Source organism: Stegostoma tigrinum, chromosome 8 (genome assembly GCF_030684315.1).
Source record: "Stegostoma tigrinum isolate sSteTig4 chromosome 8, sSteTig4.hap1, whole genome shotgun sequence".
Lineage (NCBI taxonomy): Eukaryota > Metazoa > Chordata > Chondrichthyes > Orectolobiformes > Stegostomatidae > Stegostoma > Stegostoma tigrinum.
The window spans coordinates 89242544-89267313 of NC_081361.1; the positions used below are offsets into that span (position 1 = coordinate 89242544).

Here is a 24770-nt window from a genome sequence, read left to right on the forward strand (position 1 = left end):
TTGTCGTGATTCATCTTTTAATGTGGGATGGCTCATTTCTGTGCCAGAGGAGTGTATTCCCTATGGAGTCATACATAGATCAGACCAAGCTGCAGAAGCAGGTAAATTTCCTGAAATGTATTAATGAATGAACGATGAGAGATTTATCGATCGTCTCTTGCATTTTACAGTGAATAATACAATAAAATACGGTGAGAAGCTTCAACAGGCACCACAGTCCGGCACCATTTTTCATAGAATTTTAAGAATAAAAAGGATGAAAGGTGCATCTGAAAGAGAATAGTTTAAAAATGAAAAGGAGAATCCTGAGCCCTGAGCTGACCACTTCGTCGACACCTGCGCCTGAGTCGCCGATCTTTGGGCACTATCTCTTCACCGCTGGGCCCACCGATGCGGATGCCATGTCCCACCTTGAGCCCACACTCGCCCCATAGCCAGGGGTCCCCAGCTCCGCTGACACCACGACAATGCCAGGAGTCCTCACTTTGGGGCATACCGCGCCGTCACCGGTGCAGCGGCTGCCTCGCCAACGCCAGCACCAGGAGACCTTGGCTCCCCTGCCAGACCAGGTCTCTGGAGGGGTTTTGCCACTGTTACCAAATCCGAATGCCAGGAGGGGTGACCCTGCTGTCGCTGCCTTCACCAGCTCCAGTCACCGTGCCTGCTGCCAACTGCGCTGACCACCAGTGCGAGCTGCCCTTCAGCACACCGCCCGCCTGAGCTGCCACCCCGATTCCACTGACCAAGCCACCGCAGAAATCTCCGAAGGAAAACAAAATAAAAAGGAGAAGAAAAAAACGAAAGACAAAGAGCAGAAGTAGAAAGAGCAGAAAAGAAAAAAAAAATCTTGTGGGAGCAGATGAGCCCCTGCTCATTCAGGCTTTTTACATGGATTTTTACAACAGTCCAGCCGCTCTAATGATGATAAATGTAGCTTTGTTACACAATATTTTAGTGAGTTAAAGTTTTCTTCAATATTCTGAGCTAACCTGATGAGTTTTTCCTTACACATTCTTGGGATGTGAGTATCACTGGCTGGGTCACCATTTATTGCCCGTCCCCTTTTCTCCCTGTAGGAGGTGGTGATGAGTTGCCCCTGAAACTGCTATAATCCTTATGGCATGGAATACCCATGAGGCTGTTGGGATGGAGTTCCAGGATTTTGACCCAGTGACAGTTAAGGAACAGCATTATATTTCCAAGTTAGAATGGTGTGTGACTTGGAGGGGAGCTGGTGGTGTTTCTGTTCTTGTCCTTCTCGATAGTAAAGTTTCTGGGTTTAGAAGGAACTGCCTAAGAACCTGGTGATTTGGTACAATGCATCTTATACACTGCTGCTACTGTATGTAGGTAGTGGCGAAGGGACCGAATGTTGAAGCTGTGTGATGGGATATCAACCAAATTAGTTGTTTTGCCCTGGATGGTGTCAAGCTTCTTAAACCTTGTTGGGGCTGCACTCATCCAGGCAAGTGGGGAGTATTCCATCACACTCCTGACTTGTGCTTTGAAGATGATGGTGGGCTTTCGGGAGTCAGGAGGTGAGTTACACACCAGAGTTGGGATGTGGATGTCACAGGCTGAGCCAGCATTTATTGCCCATCTATAATTGCCTAGTGGGCATTTAAGAGTCAACCACATTGCTGTGGGTCTTGACTAATGTGTAGGACAAACCAGGTAGGACATTAGAGTAACAGGTGGGTTTTTCACCTGACAATTGACAACAGTTCTATGGTCACCATTAGACTCCTAATTCCAGATATTTATTTAATTCAAATTCCACCAACTGTCACAGCAGGATTCAAACCCACGTCCCCAGGACAGTACCAGAGTCCGTGCATTAATAGTCTAACAATATCACCTCTCCACATTCATAGTCTATGACCTGCTTTTTAAACTACTTATGTGTATAGCTATTCCTGATTTATGGTAACACTCAGGGTGTTGATATTGGGGAATTCATTGGTGATAATGCTATCGAATGTCAAGTCGGGGCCTCAAGATTTTGTACCATAACCTTCAGCCAACTGGAATCAAATCCAGGAAATTACTGTCTAGGTAGTGAACAAGGAATGGTACTTTTGAGATAATAGGGTGTAGAGCTGGATGAACACAGCAGGCCAAGCAGCATCAGAGGAGCAGGAAGGCTGATGTTTTGGGCCTAGACCCTTGTTCAGAAAAAAACCTTTTTTCTGAAGAAGGGTCTGGGCCCAAAACGTCAGCTTTCCTGCTCCTCTGATGCTGCTTGGCCTGCTGGGTTCATCCAGCTCTACAACTTATTATCTCAGATTCTCCAGAATCAGAAACTCCTACTATCTGTGATACTTTTGAACATGCTTTATGAGCCCATAATGACTTTTCTTCCAAACTCTATTCAGGGAAATTATAGTATTGTGTGTAGCTCTGTGCACCACGCTATAGGAAGGATGTGAATGCATTGGAGAGAGGGCAGCAGTGATTTCTAAGAAAAATTTTACACAATGAGGTCTTACCTGTCTCTTAACCAAGTTCAGAATCACATCAATGTCATGGAATCACATCAGATGTTGGACACGTGTTGTGGGTTTTGCACATGTATGTTGTTTCAGTACAGTAGGTGCCTATTGAGATACAAACAGCTGAAGGGATATGCCGTTTGACCTGTTCCACCAGACTTCATAAAATAGGTAATGTGGTATATGAATGACAATGCCAGTGTGATGCGAAGTATGGAGGTTGTCATCCCAAAGACTGTATTAACCATTTATCTATTCATTTGCCTCAATTTTAATTTACTGAAAAATTAGATCCCTTGGGATTACAGTTCTAAGTTAACCATAATACTGCTCTAGGTCATTGTTTGAAACTAAGTCGTTGCCCATTTAAATCAGAGACCAGTGGAAATGTTTTTCTTGATACTCTTTTTCCAAAAAAAGTGGTGAAAGCAAAGTCTAAATATTTTTAAGACAGGAATGGCAGATTCTCTTAAGCAAGGATCTGAAAGGTTATTGGGGGAGTGGGAGCAGATGGGAATGTGGAGATGTTTTTATTGCAAAAACATACTTTATTCACTAAAACAGTGTATTTATTGACATTAAGGATAATAATAAAGATAATAAAGTGTGAAGCTGGATGAACACAGTAGGCCCCGCCCACAGCCGACCACCTCATCGCTCCGCCCACAACTTCCACAGCCAGCAACCCCAGAGGAGACAGCCACACTGAGCACTGCCGAATCTTCACCTTCCCCCCCAGACCTCCCACTGACTGAGGACGAACGGTCAGTCCTAAGCAAGGGGCTCACCTTTGTCCCCCTACAACCACACATCAACGAATACCAGTCACGATTGGACATACAGCAGTTTTTCCACCACCTTCGCCTCCATGCCTACTTCTTCAGCCGGGAACCTAACCCTCCCTCCACTGACCCCTTCACCCGCTTCCAACACAGGTCCTCCTCCTGGACACCACCCCCAGGCCTCCTACCCTCCCTCGAACTCTTCATCTCCAACTGCCATCGAGACATTAACCGCCTCAACCTCTCTACCCCTCTCACCCACTCCAACCTCTCCCCTGCAGAACGGGCTGCCCTCCGCTCCCTCTGCTCCAACCCCAACTTCACCATCAAACCCGCAGACAAGGGTGGCGCAGTAGAAGTATGGCACATTGACCTCTACATCGGCGAGGCCAAACGCCAACTCTCCGACACCTCCTCCTACCACCCCCTTGATCATGAACCCACACCCGAGCACCAAACCATCATCTCCAACACCATTCATGACCTCATCACCTCAGGGGACCTCCCACCCACAGCCTCCAACCTCATTGTTCCCCAACCCCGCACGGCCCATTTCTATCTCCTTCCCAAAATCCACAAACCTGCCTGCCCTGGTCGACCCATCGTCTCAGCCTGTTCCTGCCCCACCAAACTCATCTCCACCTATCTGGACTCCATTTTCTCCCCTTTGGTCCAGGAACTCCCTACCTACATCCGTGACACCACCCACGCCCTCCACCTCCTCCAGAACTTCCAATTCCCTGGCCCCCAACACCTCATTTTCACCATGGACGTCCAGTCCCTATACACCTGTATTCCGCATGAAGTGGCCTCAAGGCCCTCCTCTTCTTCTTGTCCCGCAGGCATGACCAGTCACCCTCCACCAACACCCTCATCCGCCTAGCCGAACTCGTCCTCACCCTCAACAACTTCTCTTTCGATTTCTCCCACTTCCTACAGACTAAGGGGGTGGCCATGAGCACCCCTCATGGGCCCCAGCTATGCCTGCCTCTTTGCAGGTTACGTGGAACAGTCCCTCTTCTGCACCTACACAGGCCCCAAACCCCACCTCTTCCTCCATTACACTGATGACTGTATCGGCGCTGCCTCTTGCTCCCCAGAAGAGCTCAAACAGTTCATCCACTTCACCAACACCTTCCACCCCAACCTTCAGTTCACCTGGGCCATCTCCAGCACATCCCTCACCTTCCTGGACCTCTCAGTCTCCATCTCAGGCAACCAGCTTGTAACTGATGTCCATTTCAAGCCCACCGACTCCACAGCTACCTAGAATACACATCCTCCCACCCACCCTCCTGCAAAAATTCCATCCCCTATTCCCAATTCCTTGGCCTCTGCCGCATCTGCTCCCACGATGAGGCATTCCACTCCCGCACATCCCAGATGTCCAAGTTCTTCCAGGACTGCAACTTTCCCCCCACAGTGGTCGAGAACGCCCTTCACCACGTCTCCCGCATTTCCCACAACACATCCCTCACACCCCACCCCTGCCAAAACCGTCCAAAGAGGATCCCCCTTGTTCTCACACACCACCCCACCAACCTCCGGATACAACGCATCATCCTCCGACACTTCCGCCATCTACAATCCGACCCCACCACCCAAGACATTTTTCCATCCCCACCCTTGTCTGCTTTCCGGAGATACCACTCTCTCCGTGACTCCCTTGTTCGCTCCACACTGCCCTCCAACCCAACCACACTCGGCACCTTCCCCTGCAACTGCAGGAAATGCTACACTTGCTCCCACACCTCCTCCCTCACCCCTATCCCAAGCACCAAGATGACTTTCCATATCAAGCAGAGGTTCACCTGCACATCTGCCAATGTGGTATATTGTATCCATTGTAGCTGGTGTGGCTTCCTCTACATTGGGGAAACCAAGCGGAGGCTTGGGGACCGCTTTGCAGAACACCTCCACTTGGTTTGCAACAAACAACTGCACCTCCCAGTCGCGAACCATTTCAACTCCCCCTCCCATTCTTTAGACGACATGTCCATCATGGGCCTCCTGCAGTGCCACAATGATGCCACCCGAAGGTTGCAGGAACAGCAACTCATATTCCGCTAGGGAACCCTGCAGCCCAATGGTATCAATGTGGACTTCACCAGCTTCAAAATCTCCCCTTCCCCCACCACATCCCAAAACCAGCCCAGTTCGTCCCCTCCCCCCACTACATCACACAACCAGCCCAGCTCTTCCCCTCCACCCACTGCATCCCAAAACTAGTCCAGCCTGTCTCTGCTTCCCTAACCTGTTCTTCCTCCCACCCATCCCTTCCTCCCACCCCAAGCCGCACCTCCATTTCCTACCTACGAACCTCAAACCATCTCCTTGACCTGTCCGTCTTCCCTGGACTGACCTATTCCCTCCCTACCTCCCCACCTATACTCTCTCCACCTATCTTCTTTTCTCTCCATCTTCGGTCCGCCTCCCCCTCTCTCCCTATTTATTCCAGAACCCTCACCCCATCCCCCTCTCTGATGAAGGGTCTAGGCCTGAAACGTCAGCTTTTGTGCTCCTGAGATGCTGCTTGGCCTGCTGTGTTCATCCAGCCTCACATTTTATTATCTTGGATTCTCCAGCATCTGCATTTCCCATTATCTCTATTTATTGACATTCGCAGGTACTGAAGCAGTTCTGTACAGTTTTTCAGTGTCAAGAAAAACATTGGAGTTTGACACTCCCTGCAGTTGCAAAAACCAAAGGCATTTCTTAGCAATGCAGAGCAGTATTGATGTACATTGTGGCAACAAGAGGGTCTGATAACTGAGCAGACTCTCATCATATACAGACGGTGCTAAAATCAGATCAGTCATGATTTTATTGATTGTCAGAGCAGGTTGGAGGGGTCTAATGACCTTGCCTGCTCCTAACTTACATCTTTGTATATTCCCTCTCCACAGTTGCTGTCTGAGACCTTGAATCCCTGCATCATGGAAATAGGCTACTCAACCCATCGAACCAACATCAACCCACCAAAGAGCTGGCCACCCAGACCTACCCCCTACCTTATTTTCTCCCATGGCCAATCCACCTAACCTACGCATCCTTGGACTGTGGGAGGAAACCGGAGCACCAGGCAGAGAGAATGTACACACCCCACACAGACGGTCACCCGAAGGTGCGATTGAACCCAGGTCCCTGAACACTGAGCCGCTGTATGTTACGTTGCTGAGTATTTCCTACGTTTTGTGTTTTTTTTAATATTAGATTATAGATTTCTAGTATCTATAGTACTATGCTTTTGTGCTAAGAAGTTTTTTTTAGAAGAAACACTTTCAGTAATTCAAAATCAGATTGTTCACAGGCAGTGGATTGACACCATAATTAAAATGCATATATTTTGTGAAGGATCAATTGCAACTGCCTTAATCAATCTTTACAAGTTACTAATCTTAAATATTAATCAGGGAACATTTATAGGCTGCCAATAGGAGATTCTGCAATCACCAGTTCAAATGAGTTTGCGTGGGAAATTGCTGTAGGAAGAATACTATGCACAATTGGGTACAAATGCAATTCCCACTTGTACCGAAAGCAACAGTTCTACCCTGCCATAAGCCTTAGATGTAACTGTCTGTATTTGGTATGACACACATTTACAAGGTGTCTTTGAAGCTCTTGAGTTGTTTTACAGCCAATGGGGCACGTTTGAACTGTAGCAATTTTTGTAACGCTGGAAATACAACAAGCTCACACAATTAGCAAAGGGATAGTGACTGAGTAAATGTCCCTTGTTTTTAAGTGATGTTTGTTACGGGATAATTATTGTTCAGGATGCCAGAAGAACTGTCTTCTTCTCCCTCAAAATTGTTCTACGGGTTAATCTACAGCAGCCTGAGGAGAGAAATATATTAATGGCTCCTCAGAAACTTCCACTTGCAATGCTGGCCCACTTTCTGAACTGAGATGTCAGTTAAAATTACATGTTTGAGTTTCTGGATTGTAATTTGAACGCAGAATCACTAATTCAGAGGTAAATGTGCTAGCCCTTATAATGCTCTTGTCTCCTTGTGCCACTGAAGAATATTTGCAGGGTCTGTTAATGCAACTAAAATATTTATTTTCTTTAAAAAACATCTTACTGTGGGGTAATCTCACCACAAGACTGCAAGAGGCAGTAAGTTCATTTAACATGCATGATTTCTTTCAATGGTATAAGATGCACGCTGTGTAACATTAATATTTCAGAGTCAGAGCTAACCCCTTTATAGTGCACCATTGATCCAGCTGACACATTCTATGGCCCACGCAAAACACTTTGGTACTTGTATCACTTTCCAATCCATCTCACCTTTAAATATTCAACATCATAGCCTTCCTAATCCATGGCTTGGCCATTTTGAAATTTAGATTTCCCTTCATACAATACCTACAGTGCGCAAGGAGGCCAATCCTTACTGACCCTCCGAAGAGCGTCCCACCCAGATCCACCCTGTAAACCAGCCTTGCATTTCCCACCCTAGACACTAGGGGCAATTTAGTATGGCCAATTGACCTAGTTTGTATATCTTTAGACTGTGGGAGGAAACCCACGCAGACGTGGGAAGAATGTGGAAACTGCACACAGACAGTTGCCCAAAGCTGGAATTGAACCTGGGTCCCTGGTGCTGTAAGCAGCAGTGGTAACCACTGAGTCCCGTGCCTTCAATCATGGCCAAAAGCTACATTGATGCTCAGAATCTGAACAAAGGTGAAGTGATGCATTTATATATTATTCCTTAAGACATTTACAGGTGAATCACACAAAACACACAAGACTGCGTCAACTTCAAGAAAAAAAAGGATCCCTTACCTAATCCTTCTGAGGGGACAACATCATCACATGGACTGCAAGCAGTCAAGGCAATGGTCCACCATCTCTTCCCAGGATTTATTATGGATGCACTATGGATGTGATTTTGCCAGAATGCCGAACGATTTTTGTTTTTAAAACAAAACATGATGCTATCCTCATAATTCATTTTAGCTAAAATTGAGCAAATCCCAGAAAATATTTTAATCCATCTGGTTCTTCTGAAATGCAAAACATATGATTCAAACCTGAAGAGCGGAGAGGATGGATTGTCTTAACAATGCTGGTGACATCAGCACCTACATGAATCAAATATCAGGCTTAATGTGGCTAATTATTAATGACTGTATTATGTGAGACCCAATGGAAGACAATGAAGTTACACATCTGTATTGATTTGTCAAGGTTACTCAAGTTTGTTAACTAATTAGGTTGTTAATGATCATCCCAAGTTCAATTCAGAATTCTGAAATGGTTCAAGTGCAAAGTAATGCAGGAATGTATAGAATAGTTGGATAACAGTGATCCTCCTGGTTAGAGGTTAGAGCCTGGACATGATGATTGTATTTACAGTAGTGAGATATAAATTCTATTTTCATGAGTAAATTATAACATTTGTGCAAGTATTTTAGCTGGGGTATCAGCACTAATACACGTTGTATACTTTACAGGTCTATATCTTTTAAAAAAATTATTGCAGATTTGGTTGTTCATTTAACATGAAGGGCACAGCACAGACAGGAAAGTCCAGATGTTCTCAGATTTGAAAAGAAGGTGTTTCTATTTCACCAGTGATTTTATATAAAACTCTGCCGTGCTACCTGTATATATTTCTGCATTTTTGTTGTTCTTTTGTTACCATTTCCTTTTGATTCATTCACAGGATGTGGATATTGCTGGCAAGGCCAGCATTTATTGCCCATCCCTAATTATGTCAGAGGGCAGTTCAGAATCAACCACATTAGCCAGACTGGGTAGGGACAGCAGTCTTCTTCCTTCCTTAAGAATATTAGTGAACCAGATGGGCTTTTCCCCAATAGCCACTAATGGTTTCATGGTCATCATAAGATTCAATTCAAGATTTGGATTGAATACAAATTTCATCATTTGGTGTGACAGGATTCAAACCCTGGACCCAGAACATTACCTGGGTCTCTGGATTAATAGTCTAAGAAATGATATCTCTAGGCCATCATCTCTGGGTTGCATAGCTCAGGTGGCTGGACAGTTGATCTGCAATGCTGAGTGGTACCTACCAACAGTGTTGGTCCAATTCCTAGCTGAGATTACCATGAAGGAGTCTCCTTCTCAAACACTGCCCATTCCTGTGGCATGGTGGCCCTCAGGTTAAATCACTACCACTTGTCTCTGTCTATTGAGACAGCAGCCCACAGTATCTTTACCCTATAACCTTTTAACTTAGTGGGTCCAATGGCATTACAAATGGTCTAAATGGTCAGCATCAAGGAATGGAAAATTGCCAGAATTATTCATCCCTGGTTGCTCTAAGGGATAAAGAGTGAAGAGCATGAGATTGAAGTCATGAAAGCCAGATCAAGAATCCATGATTCTGTTTCCTGGAGGATATCCATGTACCAATTGGATTTCATTGAACATTCAACAGCTTTCAATGTTAATATTTCTGGTGTGTGTATTTATTTAACCCAGCTTCGCAACTGACCACATTGGGACTTGAGTTCATGATGATCAAACTGCTAATCCAACATAACTATGGGAACAGCACCAATTTACACAAACAAAATCCCAGTTATGTTTATAATAAACAACTTAATATCATTGTGAGGGTATTGAAGACATATAGGTGATTGATTACTTCAGAACTTATAAAAGATCTGTTCAAATACAGGGACCTGGGCTACTTTCTGTCCCTGTCCACCAGTCAGAAAACATACGTACATGCACCAAAAGTAGGCCAATCAGTCTGTTTGAGCCTGGTCCCGCATTCAATGAGATCATGGCTGATTAATAAGATCAATTCCTCAATCCCAGTGACAATGGTGGCAGAACCTGGCAATGAACTCACTCGAGCCCAGTATCATCATAGTACCATGACCAAAGGATTGGAATAATGAGTTCAGGAGTCACTGGAAAGAGTGAGGGGAGAGGAGTTGGAGGATCAGAGATGGAATGGTGGATGGTGAAGGTGAGTCTCTCACTCGGACACTGAGTGCCTAAAAATACAGAACACTCACCCCCTTACTGAGGTCATGGTCAACTAAACAAGAGTTGCTAGGTGACCTTCTGAAGGAACAGGAAATCTACGCATCCCTCATTTAATCACGGTTCCACCACTGAATTGCAGTGGGCTCAGGGATAATGGGTGTCAATTGTTTCATGAATGAACCTAATTAATGTCCCACCACTGCTGGCTGGGAGTCCCGAAACAAACTCTTCCACTCTGATTTAATGAGGGAGTATTTATAACTGTTAGGAGACTGACTTTGGGCATCTCCTACAGCTAAATGTTCCAGGGCACCACAGTTCCAGCATGGATGGTCTGCATTGAATCCAGATTACCACTCTAAAGGTGTAAATTCACTGAGTACAGTGTACAGTCAGGTAACGGGCAAAAGTCAATTGCTTGAAAACAATGATAATGGGAACTGCAGATGCTGAAGAATCCAAGATAATAAAATGTGAGGCTGGATGTACACAGCAGACCAAGCAGCATCTCAGGAGCACAAAAGCTGACGTTTCGGGCCTAGACCCTTCATCAGAGAGGGGGATGGGGTGACGGTTCTGGAATAAATAGGGAGAAAGGGGGAGGCGGACCAAAGATGGAGAGAAAAGAAGATAGGTGGAGAGGAGAGTACAGGTGGGGAGGTGGGGAGGGGATAGGTCAGTCCAGGGAAGACAGACAGGTCAAGGAGGTGGGATGAGGTTAGTTGGTAGGAGATGGGGGTGCGGCTTGGGGTGGGAGGAAGGGATGGGTGGGAGGAAGAACAGGTTAGGGAGGCAGAGACAGGCTGGGCTGCTTTTGGGATGGAGTGGGTGGGGGGTAAGAGCTGGGCTGGTTGTGTGGTACAGTGGGGGGAGGGGACGAACTAGGCTGGTTTTGGGATGTGGTGGGGGAATGGGAGATTTTGAAACTGGTGAAGTCCACATTGATACCATTGGGCTGCAGGGTTCCCAAGCGGAATACGAGTTGCTGTTCCTGCAACCTTTGGGTGGCATCATTGTGGCACTGCAGGAGGCCCATGATGGACATGCCATCTAAAGAATGGGAGGGGGAGTAGAAATGGTTTGCAACTGGGAGGTGCAGTTGTTTATTGCGAACCGAGCGGAGGTGTTCTGCAAAGCAGTCCCCAAGCCTCCGCTTGGTTTCCCCAATGTAGAGGAAGCCACACCGGCTACAATGGATGCAGTATACCACATTGGCAGATGTACAGGTGAACCTCTGCTTAATATGGAAAGTCATCTTGGGGCCTAGGATAGGGGTGAGGGAGGAGGTGTGGGGGCAAGTGTAGCATTTCCTGCGGTTGCAGGGGAAGGTGCCGGGTGTGGTGGGGTTGGAGGGCAGTGTGGAGCGAACAAGGGAGTCACGGAGAGAGTGGTATCTCCGGAAAGCAGACAAGGGTAGGGATGGAAAAATGTCTTGGGTGGTGGGGTCGGATTGTAGATGGCGGAAGTGTCGGAGGATGATGCGTTGTATCCGGAGGTTGGTGGGGTGGTGTGTGAGAACGAAGGGGATCCTCTTTGGGCGGTTGTGGCGGAGGCGGGGTGTGAGGGACGTGTTGCATGAAATGCGGGAGACGTGGTGAAGGGCGTTCTCGACCACTGTGGGGGGAAAGTTGCGGTCCTTGAAGAACTTGGACATCTGGGATGTGTGGGAGCGGAATGCCTCATCGTGGGTTGCAGATGCGGCGGAGGCGGAGGAATTGGGAATAGGGGATGGAATTTTTGCAGGAGGGTGGGTGGGAGGAGGTGTATTCTAGGTGGCTGTGGGAGTCGGTGGGCTTGAATTGGACATCCGTTACAAGCTGGTTGCCTGAGATGGAGACTGAGAGGTCCAGCAAGGTGAGGGATGTGCTGGAGATGGCCCAGGTGAGCTGAAGGTTGGCTGGAAGGTGTTGGTGAAGTGGATAAACTGTTCGAGCTCCTCTGGGGAGCAAGAGGCCGCGCCGATACAGTCATCAATGTAACGGAGGAAGAGGGGGGGTTTGGGGCCAGTGTAGGTGCGGAAGAGGGACTGTTCCATGTAACCTACAAAGAGGCAAGCGTAGCTGGGGCCCCTGCGGGTTCCCATGGCCACCCCCTTTGTCTGTAGGAAGTGGCAGGAATCAAAAGAGAAGTTGTTGAGGGTGAGGACGAGTTCGGCTAGGCGGATGAGGGTGTTGGTGGAGGGGGACTGGTCGGGCCTGTGGGACAGGAAGAAGCGGAGGGCCTTGAGGCCATCTGCATGTGGAATACAGCTGTATAGGGACTGGACGTCCATGGTGAAAATGAGGTGTTGGAGTCCGGGGAATTGGAAGTCCTGGAGGAGGTGGAGGGCGTGGGTGGTGTCAAGGACGTAGTTAGGGAGTTCCTGGACCAAAGGAGAGAAAATGCAGTCCAGATAGGTGGAGATGAGTTCGGTGGGGCAGGAACACGCTGAGACAATGGGTCGATCAGGGCAGGCAGGTTTGTGGATTTTGGGAAGGAGATAGAAACGGGCCATGCAGGGTTGGGGAACGAGGTTGGAGGCTGTGGGTGGGAGGTCCCCTGAGGTGATGAGGTCATGAATGGTGTTGGAGATGATGGTTTGGTGCTCGGGTGTGGGGTCATGATTGAGGAGGCGGTAGGAGGTGGTGTCGGAGAGTTGGCGTTTGGCCTCGCCGATGTAGAGATCAGTGCGCCATACTACCACTGCGCCACACTTGTCTGCGGGTTTGATGGTGATGTTGGGTTTGGAGCGGAGGGAGCTGCGAGCTGTCCGTTCTGCAAGGGAGAGGTTGGAGTGGGTGAGAGGGGTGGAGAGGTTGAGGCGGTTAATGTCTCGACGGCAGTTTGAGATGAAGAGGTCGAGGGAAGGTAGGAGGCCTGGGGTTGGTGTCCAGGAGGAGCCCCAGTGCAAATGTGCTTAAGAGAATGATCAAAGTATCAGACCATTAGCAACAATATATCTACTGCCTTTGTCTTTCTAGTTGGAAGTGGCTGTGGATTTGGAGGAAGCCTTGATGAATTTCTGCAGTGCATCTTGTACATGGTGCACACTGTCACTTTTAAACATTGGTGAAGGGAGTGAATGTTTGTGTTTGCGGGCTGCTTTATCCTGGATGGTGTAAAGTTCCTTGAGTGTTGTTGGAGTTGTACTCATCCAGCAAGTGGGAAATGTTGTTACTTACTGAATAAGGCGGGTGATAATTCAAAAGTAGGAATCACCTCTGATCACTTTCACATATTCTTTGACAGCTGGATCAAAAATGGCACTGATAGAAGCTTTGGAAGGATATCAGTAAATTTTAAAATAAAATCAACTTGCAAAATGGCTCCATCTCCTGAACACTTATATTTTCTTACACTCTTGAAATCCTCTCTTGTAAAATACAAAGTGCATTGATTAAATACCAAAATTTCTTGTTAACAATGTGCTTTATTGACACAGAATCATGTCCTTCACCTGTGTAACATTCAACATTATCTAAGACTGCAAACAAAAAATGTTATGCTGTAATCCTGAACTGTGCAAATATTTTTACACTCCAGTCATTCCACAGATTGTGTCACCCAGTCAAATGAAAGCTGTTCTCCTGTTAAGAGAGAATTTACTATACCAGCAATGGGAGTTTGGAGCTGTACGAAGATACTAACATCTGCTCGCTGCACTGAGATGTGGAGGTTCCAACAAGCCCCCGTCTGTCCTCACTCAGGGTACTCAGTTTTAAAAGCAATGATCTGAAGAGAATTTTCTTTAAAATTTTGCTTCAGAAGGTAATAACATTTAACTAAAAACCCAATTAATTTGGAACATTTAGTTAGGTGTGTATAATCATATTTAACAGCTTACTTTATGTCCATTCACTGAAAAAAAAGTACTGGAGGAACTAACATGGCTAAAGACCGATAGGTCTTCTGGGTCTGATGGGATGCATCCTAGATTTTAAAGGACGTAGCTACATAGATGGTGGATGCACTGGTAGTAGCCGTCTAAAAATCGTTACATTCTGGAACAGTGCCAGAGGATCGGAAAACTCAACATGACACATATACATCCAAAAAGGCAAACAGACTAAAAAGTAACTATAGTTCAGTTAGCTAAATGTCTGTTACTGGGATGGTAAGAGGTCACCCCATCAAGTAGATAGAATAAGTTCATCCATGCTGACATCAAACTTATAAACAGACTTCTGATATAGTAGCTGAGCTCTCTGTAGCTTTTAATACTACCTTCTTCATTCTGTTCTATTACCCTGATGTACTCATGTAACGTATGATTTGTCTGGTTAGCACACAGAACAATACTTTTCCCTGTATCTCAGTACATGTGACAATACTAAAGCAAATCAGAGTGATAGCACAGGCTTTCCAAATACATAAAAATAAGTATCGTGGGAATAGAAGATCTTTTAGATACTTGTGAAGACCTCTTGGCACCTCACAGCACCAGGGACCTGGGTTAGTTGCCTGAGAGTGAATCAGTCTGTTTAGAGTTTGTACATTCTCCTCATGTCTGTGAGGGTTTCCTTCGGGTGCTCCGGTTTCCTCCCACAGTCCAAAGATGTGCTGGGTAGTGGACTGGGCATGCTAATTTGCCCAAAGTGTTCAGGAATGTGTAGATTAGGTGAGCTTGGGGAATAGGTCTGGGTGGGATGCTGAGGGGCAGTGTGAACTTGCTGGGGTTCTATGAAGTGGTCCAACAAGCTATTGCTGAACGCTAACAGTCATTTTCTCAGAGTATGTAAGAAATGGCAATAAATGTTACAGCTGTTCAAGTTCTGAAAACAAATCCATCATCATAAGTTTAATCAGTTTGTTCATTTTATAGATATCATCAGATATGCACCAAGGTTTTAAGCTAATTCAACTCTACTACTTTGAATGTAGACATAAACCTCGTTCAAAGAAAGTTGATGTCGATGCAACAGGGAAAGGAATTTCTACTTCTGCGATTGAAGTTCATTTCCATACTTGCATTCTGCATTTTAATTATGCACTTATAATATTATATAAGCCTTTGTTCCAACTACATATGGAAATCGGTCTTGCGTGGATAAACTAAACGATCTCCTTTGACCACAACTTGTATTTGAATAGCACTTCTGAAGTCCTAAAGCAGTTCTCAGCGGTATTATGAAACAAAGTATGACACTGAAACACTTAAGGAGATTTTAAGGCAGATGATCAAAGAGGCAGGTTGCAGGAAATGTCTCAAGGAAGGAAAATATGGTGGAGGCATTGAGCAAGGAAATTTCACAGTTTAGGGCCTAGTCGGCTGAAAAAAAAAGGACTTTTACATCAACCTCTCCAGGGACCTTACGTCTTTTCTCTGAACCAACTGGGTCTTAAAGTCAGGTCTACTGGCTCAGGAGCAGGGACACTATCACTGTATCACAGAGACAGTCAGCTCAAGCTGATCTCAGTAATAGTGACAATTAAGCCAGGATTGATTGTCATTAAAAACACATCTGTTTCACGAAAGTCTACAGGAAAGAATATGATAAATGCGTGAAGCAAAACTGGTAATTAAAAAGTCTTCAGAGAGGCCGGTATCCCATCACCATTTACTTACACATGAAGAATTCAGGACCCTAGTACTTCAGTTAACTCTCAGAGTCACAGAAACTCTGACTTTCCCCTTTACATCTGTCAGCCAGGGTTCCCCGATTCAACCAGATTAACAGCCCCAATCAGGGAACTGATATTACATAGACAGTAGGAACTGCAGATGCTGGGGTATCTGAGATAACAAGGTGCAGAGCTGGATGAACACAGCAGGTCAAGCAGCATCAGAGGAGCAGGAAGGCTGACGTCTAGACCCTTCTTCATGTTGTCCAGCTGGCTGATCTCATTACAATCACTACAGTAATGTGCTTGCTGCTTAACTGCCCGCTGAACTGGCCTAGCAAGCCTACTCAGTATAAGGGCAATTAGGGACTGGCTACAAATGCTGGCCTTGCCTGTGACATCTACACCCAAGGAACGAAACAAAGCAAAAAAAGCAGCATGATTAAGATCAAGGATACACAAGAAGCCAGCATTATAGGAATGCAGGTACCTTGCAAGATTGTGGACCTAGTAGAGATTACAGATATGAGGTCTAAAGTCACTGCAGGATTTGCAAAACAAAAGTGAGGTGGTTTAGGTAAGGTCAGATCAAAACTGGGAGCAATATTTGTTTAGATCATAGAATCCCTACAGTGTGGAAGGAACAAGTTGTTTCATCAGGTTATTGGTGGTCTTTTATGACTAAAAAATTGAAATTGAAAAAAAGTCTCTAATTCTTTACCGATATGTTGTGTGTACACCTGTGAATTAGTGCTCAGTTTCATGAAAACAAAGTTATGCCATTGTATCATATTTAAATTAAAAAGATTTATTTAGACGTCTCATCCCAAATTAACCAAAGTTAAACCCTGGCAGAAATTCCCATGATTGGGGTAACCCTTTCACTATTATTCTTATTTTCAAATCACTCCTAGGTGCAATTTTTAAAAATCCAAACAGCATGAGGCAACACTTTGCTTTTACTGCCTTTACATTCATCAGATTATGCTTTGGATTGTCTCCCTAATAAAGTTCCTTCTTGCAGGCGTGGGTTGTCAATCAGGAAGAGATTGGTTAAATTCAATGAAGGATTGCTACCAGTCATTCCCATTAGGCACAAGTATTTGGATGTCAATTCAGGATTCAGAGAGCGGTGCTCTCAAGAGTCAGATGCTACAGCTGCAGTCAAATAAAAAAGATGGCTAATCAGACCATTCAGGACACAGTACACAAATAAATACGAGACTAAGCTTTAATGTTTGAAAGTTTAAATGTTCACTGGCCACACTGGGGTTGTTTGGAGGGGAGGTAACTTTTCAATACCTGCTTGTCTTTTATTTTTGCTGGTTTTCTAGCATATTTTTAACCAAAAGTAAAACAAATCAATATAAGGCAGAGAAGAAAGGGAAGGGTGAAAATTGGCAGAGATAGTAGGAACTGCAAATGCTAGAGAATCTGAGATAACATGGTGTAGAGCTGGAAGAACACAGCAGGTCAAGCAGCATCAGAGGAGCAGGAAAGCTGACATTTCGGGCCTATATTTATTTATTTCATATCCCTATTTATTTCGGAACCCCTTTCCCCTCCCCCATTTCTGAAGAAGGATCTAGGCCTGAAACGTCAGCTTTCCTGTTCCTCTGATGCTGCTTGGCTTGCTGCGTTCATCCAGCTCTACAACTTGTTATCTATTATTGCAGATTGCCATATTGCAACTTGCAAATAACTTCTGTGTCAGCAAAAGTAATTTGTCACAAAAGCTTGGGTAAGTTGTTCTCTTAAGCCTCAAATGCACGTGGATTGCGTGGCGCAGTCAGATGATTTAAGTCATACTGCTAACTGTGTGTTTGGTGTTGAATGTATTGACAAAGGCACATGTGCCTTTATGCTCCCGAAGACAAGGAAGCAAAATGTCCAGTGCTCTTGATGTTAAGATTGAAAAATAAGTTTGTAACGTTCACCGGGCATGCTCAACGCTCAAGTACCGTCAAGCCAGCCATAATTGATCTCACATTGCTTACCTTAATATGTTCAGAAATGAAAAGCCTTTTCCTCATTCAAAAAATTTCCAAAATACAGTAAAATCTATACAAGGATACTTCAACCATTCAAAGTATATCTTTGTCAACATTATTAGATATTATTAATACATTTTTCTATCAAAGAAAATTGGGCATTCACTTCAAAAGGAAAGACTTGCCTGGATATGAGGAATTATTTATGCTTTATTTATGCTTTCTAAGAGTATGCACATGCTCAATAGACTGACTTATCTCCTCTGCAGGGTTACAGGGATAGGATAAGGGGCTGGATCTGGATGGCTTGCTCTTCAGAAGGTTGGTGTGAATTCGATGGGCCAAATAGCTTGCTTCCATACTGTAGCGATTCTATGATTGTGAGTGATTCTATGGCTAACCATGACTAAGTGAAAATGTTATGCATAAATAACACACATGAAAATGTAGGACGGTCACATTAACCATCCAAATGTGATCTTTTGTTGACAAGTCTTCTTTCCTTGGCTGAAAACCAGTGAAGTACAAATGGAGAAACTATTTGAACAGTCTCCATATTGGCATGAAATGGCCATGCAAAGCTTAAAATCACAAACTTCTTGACTAAGCATCCATTTTGAACTGGAGGCCATGAACTATTTACTGCACAAAAGGACTGCGATAGCTGTGAGCAAACATCTCCTTTTCCCAGAGATAATGGGAACTGCAGATGCTGGAGAATCCAAGATAATAAAATGTGAGGCTGGATGAACACAGCAGGCCAAGCAGCATCTCAGGATCACAAAAGCTGATGTTTCGGGCCTAGACCCTTCATCAGAGAGGGGGATGGGGTGAGGTTTCTGGAATAAATAGGGAGAGAGGGGGAGGCGGACCGAAGATGGAGAGAAAATAAGATAGGTGGAGAGAGTATAGGTGGGGAGGTAGGGAGGGGATAGGTCAGTCCAGGGAAGACGGACAGGTCAAGGAGGTGGGATGAGGTTAGTAGGTAGATGGGGGTGCGGCTTGGGGTGGGAGGAAGGGATGGGTGAGAGGAAGAACAGGTTAGGGAGGCAGAGACAGGTTGGACTGGTTTTGGGATGCAGTGGGTGGAGGGGAAGAGCTGGGCTGGTTGTGTGGTGCAGTGGGGGGAGGGGACGAACTGGGCTGGTTTTGGGATGTGGTGGGGGAAGGGGAGATTTTGAAACTGGTGAAGTCCACATTGATACCATATGGCTGCAGGGTTCCCAGGCGGAATATGAGTTGCTGTTCCTGCAACCTTCGGGTGGCATCATTGTGGCACTGCAGGAGGCCCATGATGGACATGTCATCTAAAGAATGGGAGGGGGAGTGGAAATGGTTTGCGACTTGGAGGTGCAGTTGTTTATTGCGAACCAAGCGGAGGTGTTCTGCAAAGCGGTCCCCAAGCCTCCGCTTGGTTTCCCCAATGTAGAGGAAGCCACACCGGGTACAGTAGATGCAGTATACCACATTGGCAGATGTGCAGATGAACCTCTGCTTAATGTGGAATGTCATCTTGGGGCCTGGGATAGGGGTGAAGGAGGAGGTGTGGGGACAAGTGTAGCATTTCCTGCGGTTGCAGGGGAAGGTGCCGGGTGTGGTGGGGTTGGAGGGCAATGTGGAGCGAACAAGGGAGTCACAGAGAGAGTGGTCTCTCCGGAAAGCAGACAAGGGTGGGGATGGAAAAATGTCTTGGGTGGTGGGGTCGGATTGTAGATGGCGGAAGTGTCGGAGGATGATGCGTTGTATCCGGAGGTTGGTGGGGTGGTGTGTGAGAACGAGGGGGATCCTCTTTTGGCGGTTGTGGCGGGGGCGGGGTGTGAGGGATGTGTTGCGGGAAATACGGGAGATGCGGTCAAGGGCGTTCTCGATCACAGTGGGGGGAAAGTTGCGGTCCTTGAAGAACTTGGACATCTGGGATGTGCGGGAGTGGAATGTCTTGTCGTGTGAGCAGATGCGGTGGAGGCAGAGGAATTGGGAATAGGGGATGGAATTTTTGCAGGAGGGTGGGTGGGAGGAGGTGTATTCTAGGTAGCTGTGGGAGTCAGTGGGCTTGAAATGGACATCAGTAACAAGCTGGTTGCCTGAGATGGAGACTGAGAGGTCCAGGAAGGTGAGGGATGTGCTGGAGATGGCCCAGGTGAACTGAAGGTTGGGGTGGAAGGTGTTGGTGAAGTGGATGAACTGTTCGAGCTCCTCTGGGGAGCAAGAGGCGGCGCCGATACAGCCGAAACATCTCCTTTTCCCACTTGCCTTTCGAACAATTAATGGATTTTTACCCCTAGCTGTTCCTTCCATACGCTTAACAATTTTCAATGCAGAATGAAAATTCTGCCAAGTCACAACCTGAAACGTTGAAATTTGGTCTGGGACGAATTCATTAAAATATGTGGTTACGACTGGGGTTAGAATATGGCGGCTGATGTAAACCGAGTTTAACAACCGGAAATGGAGCAGGGAGTGTCTGTTCATATCAATGACAATGGATAAAATGAGTTTTTGGGTGTGAGTTACAAAGTACTAAATATGGATTGCCAGCCTGTGACAACAGTTATAAGTTAGTATAACTGAAAAACAATGAGTTGAAAAAAATGCTAGTTGTGATTAATATGTTATTTGGGTTTCAACTTATAAATATTTCTGACATGTGGTCACAATTGTAGTACATTACTTGGTTGAAATGAATGGCCATTCATTGAATTTGAGTTGACTGAGCATTGTAGCATGTGTTGCATTTAGTTAAGTCCCACTCTTTGACCTCTGGTTAGTTAGATAGTCTAAAGATAGACACTTGTGCAAACTTCAGCTTGGCTAAATCAAACTCCCAGGAGGACTAAAATGAATACTTCTGTTCTTATATTCCAAATAATATTAACTCAATGGGCAATGACATTATAGCTGAGAGTGAAGGATTATTAAAGTAAAACCATGGAATTCTGTTGGGAGCTTTTTGAGTTCCTCTAATGATAGACTTGGGTCTAATTCCATCTTTGCTATTTTGGGATTTGTTTTAATGTGTAAGATTTCAAAATTACATTCCTCTCAAAAGGCCAGACCTTGCACCAGTCCTGAAATTCATAAAACACTGAACACAAACCCTGAAATTGGCACTGTGACTCAGAGGTTAGCACTGCTGCCTCACAGTATCAGGAAGCTGAGTTCAACTCCATCCTTGGGAATTCTACCACCTGTGTATAGTTTGTATGTTCTCCCCGTCACCGTGTAGATTTCCTCCGTCTGCTCCAGTTTCGTCCCAAACTGCAAAAATATGCAGTTTAGCTGGATTGGCCATGCTAAATTGCCCATAGTGTCTAGGAATGTTTAGGCTAGGTGGATTAGCCATGGGAAATATGGAGCTACAGTAATAGGGTAGGGAGATAGGTCTGGGTGCAATGCACTTTAGAGGTTCGATGTGGAGTCAAGTGGCTTGCCGCCACAATTTGGGAATTATTTGATTCTATAAAATGCTGTTTTGGTGAACATCTGGCATAAGATATGCCAGGTCCCACAATGCAGTGAGGGTTTTGGAGTGAGGGTGTAAATGAAATATCAACCCTTGTGACAAAGGTCACTTTTGTGACAGGATCAGGCTGAGGCCTAGAACTGTGTTGTCCAGTGTTCCGATTCCTAAATTCTCAGTTGGGTTCTAGTGGAGCACTCCTCGTATTGTTGGGTTGTGTCAACCTAAGGATGTGGCCTCAGAGCAGAGTAGGAAGATGATTTTGGGCTTATTTCTAGCACCGCTACGTGCACGCACACCAAGTGCAGTTGGAATCTGGAGTGAAACATTGCTCCCATTGTTCTTCTTAGTTCTAAGCTGCACTGTTGCACCAGTATGATGGCACTGCCTTGTTGAGTGTTATGGCCCTGAGTTGAGACATTGAAAACTCTTTTAGGCGGATATGAAAGATCTCCTAGGATTGTTTGCCAACACAAACGTGTCTCAGACAAACTTTCTACCACAATTAATTTCACAAGAAGAACGCAAAATGCTGTAAATATTCAGCAGGTCTGTCGCATCTGTGGAGAGAAAAACACATTAACAGATTAAATGAAACAAAAAAACAGAAGTCATTGGTGAAACTCAGCAGGTCTAACAGCATTTTTGGGGAGAAAGCAGAGCTAATGCTTTGAGTCCAAAAATACTTCACTGGAACAGATTAACTACTTGTTCATGTTGTTGTTGTCACTAATGGATGTTGCTAATATAGTGTCTGTCATGCTTCCATCCCCTTCCCATGTGAAGACATTTTTAGATATTTCAACAGCAAAAGGATGTTACAAAATGGCTTTTAAAAGCAAAACACAAAAAAATTATCTTCACATTCAAAGTTTGCAAGTACTATCTAATCCAGAAGTGAGAAAGTTGCTGAGTTGTGTTTTTTCTGCATTCTATCCCACAGAAAGGACACCACAAAACTAATGAAGGTTTTTGTACAGCTTCTTCCCTGCCATTATAGAGTCATACAGTCATACAGCATGGAAACAGACCCTATGGTCCAACCAGCCCAGGCCAACCATAATTTCAAACTAAACTAGTCCCACCTGCCTGACGCTGGCCCATATTCCTCCAACAAAAACAGAAGTTGATGGAAAAGCTCAGCAGGTCTGACAGCATCTGTGAAGAAAAAATCAGAAAGAATGGTCACCGGACTCAAGACGTTAACTGTGATTTTTTTTCTTCATGGATGCTTCTGTTTTCGTTCCTGATTTGCAGCATCTGCAGCTCTTTCTGTTTTTATCCATATCCCTCCAAACCTTTCCTACTCATGTACGTATCCAAATGTCTTTTTTTGTAATTGTACCCTCATCCACCACCTCCTCAGGAAGCTATTTTTACACATGAACCACCCTCTGTGTAACAACATTTGCCCCTCATGTTTTTTTAAAATCTCTCGTCTCAACTTAAAAATATATCTCCTAGCCTTGAAATCCCCGATGCTGGGGAAAAGACACCACCATTAACTCTTTCTATACCCCTCATTATTTTTTGAACAGACCTCTCATATTAAAACTGATCTTTCTTTGCACCTTCTCTGTAGCTGTAACACCACTTTCTGCATTCTTTTCCAATGCCCTGATGTCCTTATGTAAAGTATGATTAGTCTGGTTAGCATGAAAAACACTACTTTTCACGGTATCTCGGTACATGTGACGATAGTAATTTAAATCATAGAACGTAGAACATAGAACATTACAGCACAGTACAGGCCCTTCGGCCCTCGATGTTGTGCCGACCTGTCATACCAATCTGAAGCCCATCTAACCTACACTATTCCATGTACGTCCATATGCTTGTAAATGTACCTAAAGTTGGCAAATCTACTACCGTTGCAGGCAAAGCGTTCCATTCCCTTACTACTCTCTGAGTAAAGAAACTACCTCTGACATCTGTCCTATATCTTTCACCCCTCAATTTAAAGCTATGCCACCTCGTGCTTGCTGTCACCATCGTAGGAAATCAAATGAAAGTAGACTTGAATAAATTAGTGGATAAAAATCAACTATTGGAAAATTGAGATCAAATTCCATTTCAGGGTCGTGAGGAAGTAACTTGCACACAGATTCCAGCGTAACACCGGAGGAGTGCACAGGAAGTCCAATTTTTCAGAGGACATGTTAAAGCAAGACCCTACTGGTCTTTTTAGCTGATGTAGAAAAAAAAATCCATGTTAATCTCCAAGAAATATCTTGACTGATGATAATCCCGCAACTGATATCACTGGAACAGACTACTTTCTCAATGCTCAAAATTTCTCAAAATCCACAAACCTGCCTGCCCTGGTCAACCCATCGTCTCAGCCTGCTCCTGCCCCACCGAACTCATCTCCACCTATCTGGACTCCATTTTCTCCCCTTTGGTCCAGGAACTCCCTACCTACGTCTGTGACACCACCCACACCCTCCACCTCCTCCAGGACTTCCAATTCCCTGGCCCCCAACACCTCATTTTCACCATGGACGTCCAGTCCCTATACACCTGCATTCCACATGCAGATGGCCTCAAGGCCCTCCGCTTCTTCCTGTCCCGCAGGCCCGACCAGGCCCCCTCCACCGACACCCTCATCCGCCTAGCCGAACTCGTCCTCACCCTCAACAACTTCTCTTTCGATTCCTCCCACTTCCTACAGACTAAGGGGGTGGCCATGGGCACCCGCATGGGCCCCAGCCATGCCTGCCTCTTTGTAGGTTACGTGGAACAGTCACTCTTCTGCACCTACACAGGCCCCAAACCCCACCTCTTCCTCCGGTACATTGATGACTGTATCGGCGCTGCCTCTTGCTCCCCAGAGGAGCTCGAACAGTTCATCCACTTCACCAACACCTTCCACCCCAACCTTCAGTTCACCTGGGCCATCTCCAGCACATCCCTCACCTTCCTGGATCTCTCAGTCTCCATCAGCACTCCTCACATTCTCATGTGATCCCAAAGCACTTTACAGACAAGATTTTTTTTTAAAATAAAGTCAGGGGTGACATCAGTGACCCCTCCTACTTGTGCAATTAAGCCAGAGAGAGTCCTAACCCAGGAACATACAATGAAAGGCTAAGATAGACAGTTTTTAATTAGAAAGGGAATCAAGGGTTATGGGGAATATGCAAGTACACAGAACTGAGGATTATCAAATCAGACATGATCTCATTCAATAGTGGAGGCGCTTAATGGCTGAATGGCCTAATTTTGCTCTTATGTCTTAAGGTTTCAGGGCAAGGTGTCTGTGGAGTTGTGTTCAGCTGGGATACATGAGGTTGGGTGGTTGGATATTGGTGTGACTTATGGGGGTTCAGATCAGTTTAATGGTTACATAGAAAATAAGAGCAAGAGTAGGCCAAGCCTGCTCCACCATACGATATGATCACAGCTGAATTCTACTCAGTATCCTAATCCCTCTTTTGTCCCCCATCTTTTCATCCATTAAGCTCTAAGGCTCATATCTATCCCCTTCTTGAAGGCATTCAATATTTTGGCTTCAACCATTTTGTG

The 24770-nt window shown here is 45.3% G+C and overlaps 1 protein-coding gene across 1 annotated transcript in view; it reads right to left on the reverse strand.

Annotated features, from left to right (window-relative positions):
* LOC125456255 (volume-regulated anion channel subunit LRRC8B-like) overlaps nt 1–8357 on the reverse strand; it is a 78942-nt gene extending 70585 nt beyond the window's left edge. Inside the window, exon 1 of the mRNA XM_048539222.2 lies at nt 8073–8357. The gene's annotated coding sequence lies outside the window, so the exon portion shown is untranslated. The remainder of the gene's footprint in view (nt 1–8072) is intronic.
* Nucleotides 8358–24770: the final 16413 nt, after the last annotated feature.